The sequence below is a fragment of the Ictidomys tridecemlineatus genome, chromosome 14, assembly GCF_052094955.1.
Source record: "Ictidomys tridecemlineatus isolate mIctTri1 chromosome 14, mIctTri1.hap1, whole genome shotgun sequence".
In the NCBI taxonomy this organism is placed as follows: domain Eukaryota; kingdom Metazoa; phylum Chordata; class Mammalia; order Rodentia; family Sciuridae; genus Ictidomys; species Ictidomys tridecemlineatus.
The window spans coordinates 8,048,991-8,055,231 of NC_135490.1; the positions used below are offsets into that span (position 1 = coordinate 8,048,991).

Consider the following 6,241-nt stretch of genomic DNA (forward strand, 5'->3'; position numbering starts at 1 on the left):
GGCTCAAGCGGTAGCGTGGTCGCCTGGCATGCGTGTGGCCCGGGTTTGATCCTCAGCACCACATACAAACAAAGATGTTGTGTCCGCCAAAAACTAAAATATAGGTATTAAAAAAAAGCTCTCTCTCTTTAAAAAAATAAAAATAAAATACACATATATAGCGATGCACACATCACCAGAGTACAGCTTGATGTATTTCCCAAATGGAACCCCACCCCACCCCCACCCCCAACCACTTGCATTCAGATCTAGACACACCACTTCCAGCTCCACATCTGCAAGCAGCCCTTCTGGAACTTTTTGTTGTTGCCCTTTCTTCCCTGTTTTCAGAAATGTGCTTGACATGAAGATAGGACGTTCCCTTGGGTTTAAAGATGGCACATTCCCCAGCTTCCTAGCATTCAGAACGTGCGCACTACAAGAGACAGTTCTTCCTTCCTACTCCGAAGAGGCCAAGTTAAAATCGAGTGCATCAAGAACCTCGGCCTCTTGGGAAGAGAGCTTGAGGTTCAGTGCCTAGATATAAAGCTGGAAGAGACCGGAAAGAGGTGGTTATGGCCAAGGTGTTGCGCCTCCCAAGTGGCAGGTCTGGGACTCAAGCCCAGGCCTCCACACAACCCCTCATTATTCTTTGGTTTGTTAATGTTATGTAAATAGCCATAACCAGGGTGGAGCAATGTACTAGGAAGAGAGACTTCAGGAAGATTTCCTGTGTATCCTTGAGCAAGGAAGGACACCATGGCAGGCTGTAGAGGAGAGGATATAGTACAGTTGGCTGGCTCTCCTCCACTCTGCTGGAGAGAACTCTGCCACCCTTTGCTTGCTTCTGCAATAGCTTCTAACAGTTTCTTGAGTCAGCCTTTCCTAAATGTATGCCCTGGTACCCTAGGGTGGTACAGTAAATTCACAGGGGTGTCTCAGGATTTTTTTTATAAATATATTTATTTTTTAGTGGTAGTTGGACACAATATCTTTATTTATTTTTATGTGGTGTTGGGGATAGAACCCAGGGCCTTGCCCATGCTAGGCGAGTACTCTACCGCTGAGCCACAACCCCAGCCCAGGATTTTTTGATTTTCAAGAGAAGCACAGTAATATCTGACATCTGTCACATACTGTATGAACTATTAGTTAAAGGAAATTCAGTTTCAACATTAGATGGTATTACATTCCTTTTGATGACATCATGTCTTTATGTTTTTTGGTGTATACTGTGTTAAAAAGCAAGCAAGCACTGTGTGAAAATTGATTGGGAATAGGAAATGAGGTGGTTAAGTGCAATTCGATTTTAAGGATTGGGAAATTGTGCAGTGCTCAACAGGTGCACATTCCATTAGAAAGTAATAGCAATTATTGAAGAACAAATAAAGATATTAATTTTGCCAGGCATGGTGGCTCAGGCCTGTAATCTCAGCTACAGGCCAGAGGACTGCAAGTTCCAAATCAGCCGTGGCAAGTTCGAGGCTAGCTTCAGCAACTTAGTGAAATACTGTTCCAAAATAAAAAATAAAAAGATCTGGGAATATAGGTCAGTGGTAAAGGGTAAAGTTTAATTCCTAGTACCACCCATCCACCAAAAAAAAAAAGTGTGTGTAAATTTTTGTTCAATTTACATTTACATATATTATTTTTGTAAAGAACCACTAAACTGATAGGGTATAAGTACCTCAGTTGTTTGGATGAATCTACTAAGTAAATAGATTGCTTAGCTATTTTTTTTTTTAAACCTCAGGGATATGTTAACCTTTGTCTTAGGCCTAAGGCTCATGAGATCCAGTTCTTCAAGTTATTTTGGCATCTGAAACACTATGCACCAGCTGGATGTTCAGCTCCTCCACCAGCATCCAAGATGATTTTATTCAGATGGGAAAACAAAGTCTCAGAAAGTAACTTGATTGAGTTCATCCACTTGGAGCAGATCCAGATGTTAGGGTTCTGAAGCTTTTGCAGTTGTTGGAGCTCTCTATAAGAACAATAATGCAAAATTAGATGTTTGAAGTTGGGTAGTGTGTGGTGAGCCGTTTCAGCGGACCGTGGCCGCCATTACAAGATGGCGCCGGCTTCCGCCGTGGTCTGAGACAAACAACTCCTTATTAGGGAGAGTTGGCACGTCATTGTTTAACACCCTATGAGAAAGGTCCACGTGGCGGCTTTGCATTGGAGCTTGGTGTGCTTTATTAAGTGTGGGAGGCGCGAGCGGAGAGAGAATGCTAGAAGACATGTCTGAGTAAAGGCCTGAATAAACTGCTGAAAGAAGATTCCTGAGTCGTGTCTTCCTTGCTGTAGTGGGCTTGTGCAAGTGAGGGGTCTTGAAGTTTAAGGTTCATTAGCTTTGTTAGCCTCTGAGACCGGCTAGTAACTAGAAACCTAGCTTTGTCTGACTTCAAAGACACAAAATGGGGATTCCCTTTTCCTAAGGTAATACTAGACCTTCAGGGATTAAAAAAAAAAAAAAGCAACCCTAGAAGCCTGAGCCTAGGGGTTATCCCCACACTTTGCGCTCTCTGAGAAGGAACCTGGGAGTGGGAACTCTCTTCCTGGATCTTCTCATTATTCAAGGTCTGCCACCTGCTAACTCTGTGATCTGGGAAAGTTACCATTTCTTTTATATATATGTAGCCATTAAAGCCTAACTCTGAAGAGCAAATATGATGGACTTGGAAAACTGCAAGCAAGGAGAGATGAAATGACTCATCCAGTGATAAAATGTGGAGTAGGATCTAGCCTTCCTCAAGTGATACTTTTTAACCACCATTTCCACACTGCTCCATAGCAACACCTTGATAGTACGTAGTACCAGTGTTCAACTATTAGAGACATAAAATGAATAAATTTTGAACTCAGTTTTCCTTTTCTTTTTTAGGGGCGGTGGGTATTGGGCACTTTACCACTGTAAGCTCAGTTTTCAACATGCCCTTTATTGGATAGCAAGACGGAAGATGATTATTGATAAAAATTGGTAAGAAGGTAGAAGGAGCCAAGCTTTCTGGAGTTCCTAGACAATAATACACTCACCAGACTGGAAGGCTTCAGTGAGATACCACTGGAGCAAGTGGCTGATCTACAACAGGTATATACACTGTATTAATCATCTTCCTCTGCTCCCACACAAATAGCATGTGTATTTGGAGATGAAATAAATAGAGACAAGCTGGTCGGTAGAGTTTCCTCTGTGTGGGGGTAAAAATCAATAGATGCACATATACAGCAAGCAACTGTCTACAAAAGATGCAAATCAGAAGAAGCTGGCAGATCTTGGCCTGGTTTCTCTTCTTGGTTAAGCACCTCATTCTGTGTCTATTTCCAGGGGTTCTCCATTACCCATAGAAGTAAAAACTCCTTATCTGGCATTTGAAATTTCCCCAAATCTGGCCTTTACCTAACCCTCCAATATTTTATATATGATCCAACACAAACCTTTTTTCTAACCCAACTGGTTTCCTCATTCACCCCAAAATATCCTCAGCAGTAAGCCACTTCCCTCCCAAAACTTCTCTATCCTGGGCTCCAAATCCTGCCCTTCCTTCAGGGCCTTGTTGACTCCCTCTTGCAGTAAGCATTTTTACTGGCTGATCCCAGTCCCTGGGGAATGGGGTTCTCTCAAATGGTAGCAAACCTACCATTTGTACCATATTTTCAGGACTTAACCACACGATGCCTTATTTCATCCTATAAAGTTTAGGGAGTTGGTTTTTCCTCCCAACTGCCTTGTAAGCTCAGTGTGTGTCAAGGAAATAACATCTGTCTGAAAACAGAGACGTGGTTTCTGACTTGCTGTATAACTCTGACAAATGTCTTTCCTCACTTCCTTTAACTCTGAAGGGAGACAGTTGGATAGGGAAACTCCAAGGGCCCAGTGGGGTAGTGTATAAGGTGACCGCTTACACTCAAAGCATCTAGCAAGATGCTAAAGGGGAATAAAGGCAAAGAAACACACTGCCTGCTCTCAGGGAGCACACCAGGGAGGGCTAAAAGCACATACTCACTTTAGAATTGAGCGAGGAGACAGCAGCATCTGTCTGATACTCTGTCCAGTAGTTCCTTTGCCCATTTCTCTGACAAGCCCCAAGGCCAGCTTCATTCTCTGACCCTATCTTTCTCCTATTTCAGCATCTTACCATGCACACCTCTGCCCTCACCACCAGAGGTGGGCGATGGATGCCACACATCATGTGAGTGTCCCGTCCCCGTCCCCCCCCCCCCCCCGTTTAAAAGTCCGCTGGGCTATTCCCAAGCTGAGGAAGCCACAGTCAGTAGGGTCACCCTGACCTCTGTCCCTAGAGCCTTGCCTGGCTGCAGTACGTGCTGAGAGGCATCCGGAAGAGCAGGTAAGAAAAGTAGAACACAGCAGTGACTGGTGCTGGGTGATTTCTTTGATCACTTAATTAAATGCCAAATGCTGTTTTGAACGCTTTACCTACTCGTACTCATGTAATCTGCACATCTCTGTGGTTACTATCATCTCCCCTGGCTTACAAATCATCCCTGGAATCCAGAAGTCAAATGACTTGCCCAAGATAACAAGTAGGTGGAGGAGCCCGGTGGAATTCTGGCAGTCTGGCTCCATGGTCACCCGAACTACTGCCTCTCGCTGTAGCTCTCCACGAAGGCTCCCCAGCTTCCTTCTCTGCCAGTGTGATCCTTCCTGGAGCTACCCACGGATAGGAGGAAGGAAACGGGTGGCTAGGGGACCGGCAAAGTGCTAACTGGATGACAGGGCCGGAGCTACGGTTCTGGGACAGCCAATCAGCTGACTCTCAACTGCGGGAAGGGGCCAGGATAGCGAGAAGCCCCTGGCAACAGGTCTGAATTCTGGTCTCGGTCCTTCCACCGTTCCCAGGCTCAAGTTGCCCCGCCTTCAAGGGGGAGCCGCACTCGGGCCCGGGGAGGCGCGGAGCGCGCCCGGGGCAGGTCTGCGTGGGGGCGGCGTGTTTACGCAGCAGGACTGCGTGCGTTCCGGGGCTGGAGAAGATGTTGCGCTCAGTGGGCACAGGCAGGAAACTTAAGAGGAGGCCGTGCCGGGTGGGGCTGCGGAGGGAGGCGGCCGGAGCGGCGGAGCCTGGAGAAGCAGCCGCCGGGGCGCAGGGCGGGAGGCCCGGCGTGCGGCTCGCGAGTAGCGGCCGCGCCAGGCCCCACGCGGGCCGAGGAGGGCGGGGCGGCGGACCGGCCCCCGCGACCCGGAGGCTAGCAGCCGGCCCGTGCGCCCCCGCCCGGCGCAGGCCCCGCCCCGCGCGGGTCACGTGCGCGCCACGCACCCTCCCTGGGCACTGCTCGGGCGCGCGGGCGGGGCCCGGCCGCGGGGTCCCCGGGGGCGGCTCGGGGCGGGCTGGGGACCCAGACCCGGGACGCGGCAAGGGGCGGGCGTGCAGCACGGGGCGGGGCCTGTCGTGAGGGGCGGGGCCTGTTGCTAGGGCTGGCGCAGGAAATAGGGCGAAGGGGCCGGCCCTACTGGCTGCAGGTTCGGGCTGCTTGTTTACTCCCGGCGGGGGAGCTTTAACCGAGCGGCGGGAGGGAGAGCGCGAAGACGCGGGCTGGAGCTGCGAGCGGCTGGGCAGGAAGCGGGGCGGGGCGCAGGGGGCTGCGGCTGAAGTCCCGGGCGCGGCGTTCCTGCAAGGGGCCTGCTGCAGAAGAGGCCGTGCATAGTTGGTTATTGGTTTTCTTCTTCCCCCTAATTAAAGAATGAATTCCTAGCCTGCTTGTTGCTCCCTGCCTTTCCGGTCTCCCCTTCCTTAAACACACACACACACACACACACACACACACTCACTCACACACACTCACTCACACTCTGTGTGTGTGCACGCAGGCCAACCTTCAGGCCCTGAAACGCCTTGATCCTAGAGTGGGTAGGATCCGGAGGGCGGGCTATGGATACGTGCTCGCGGGGATCGCTGCCTTACGAGGTGGACGCCTGGTGCGTGTCGTTCCCGAGTGGGTCTCTGCCACTTTTCTTAATCCAGGAAATGATTCAGTTGCACTATCGTCATATAAGTCTGCGTGCCTGCCTGTGGCTGCAGTTACACAAGTTCGTTTTAGTCTATGTTCTTGGAAGTCCAACCTCTTGAGCTTCGTTTCTAATTTATCTGGTGAGTGAAGAGAGTTTTTCATAATGTAAAGTACTCCAGAAATGTACTTTACATTACATAAAATAGAAAACAGCAGGCGCTATGCACTGCCTTCTTCAACCAAGTCAGTTTTTCTCTTTCTGGAAAGTACAGGGCTCTGAAGAGATTGTAGTACC

General features: G+C 49.2%; 1 long non-coding RNA gene across 1 annotated transcript; it reads right to left on the reverse strand.

Moving 5' to 3' along the window:
• Positions 1-921: 921 nt before the first annotated feature.
• On the reverse strand, positions 922-5,209 carry LOC144370267 (uncharacterized). Its single transcript, XR_013430178.1, has 2 exons — positions 4,513-5,209; positions 922-1,963 (listed from the first exon to the last, which is right to left on the reverse strand). It is a non-coding gene; the product is annotated as an uncharacterized LOC144370267 (long non-coding RNA).
• Between the last annotated feature and the right edge of the window lie 1,032 nt (positions 5,210-6,241).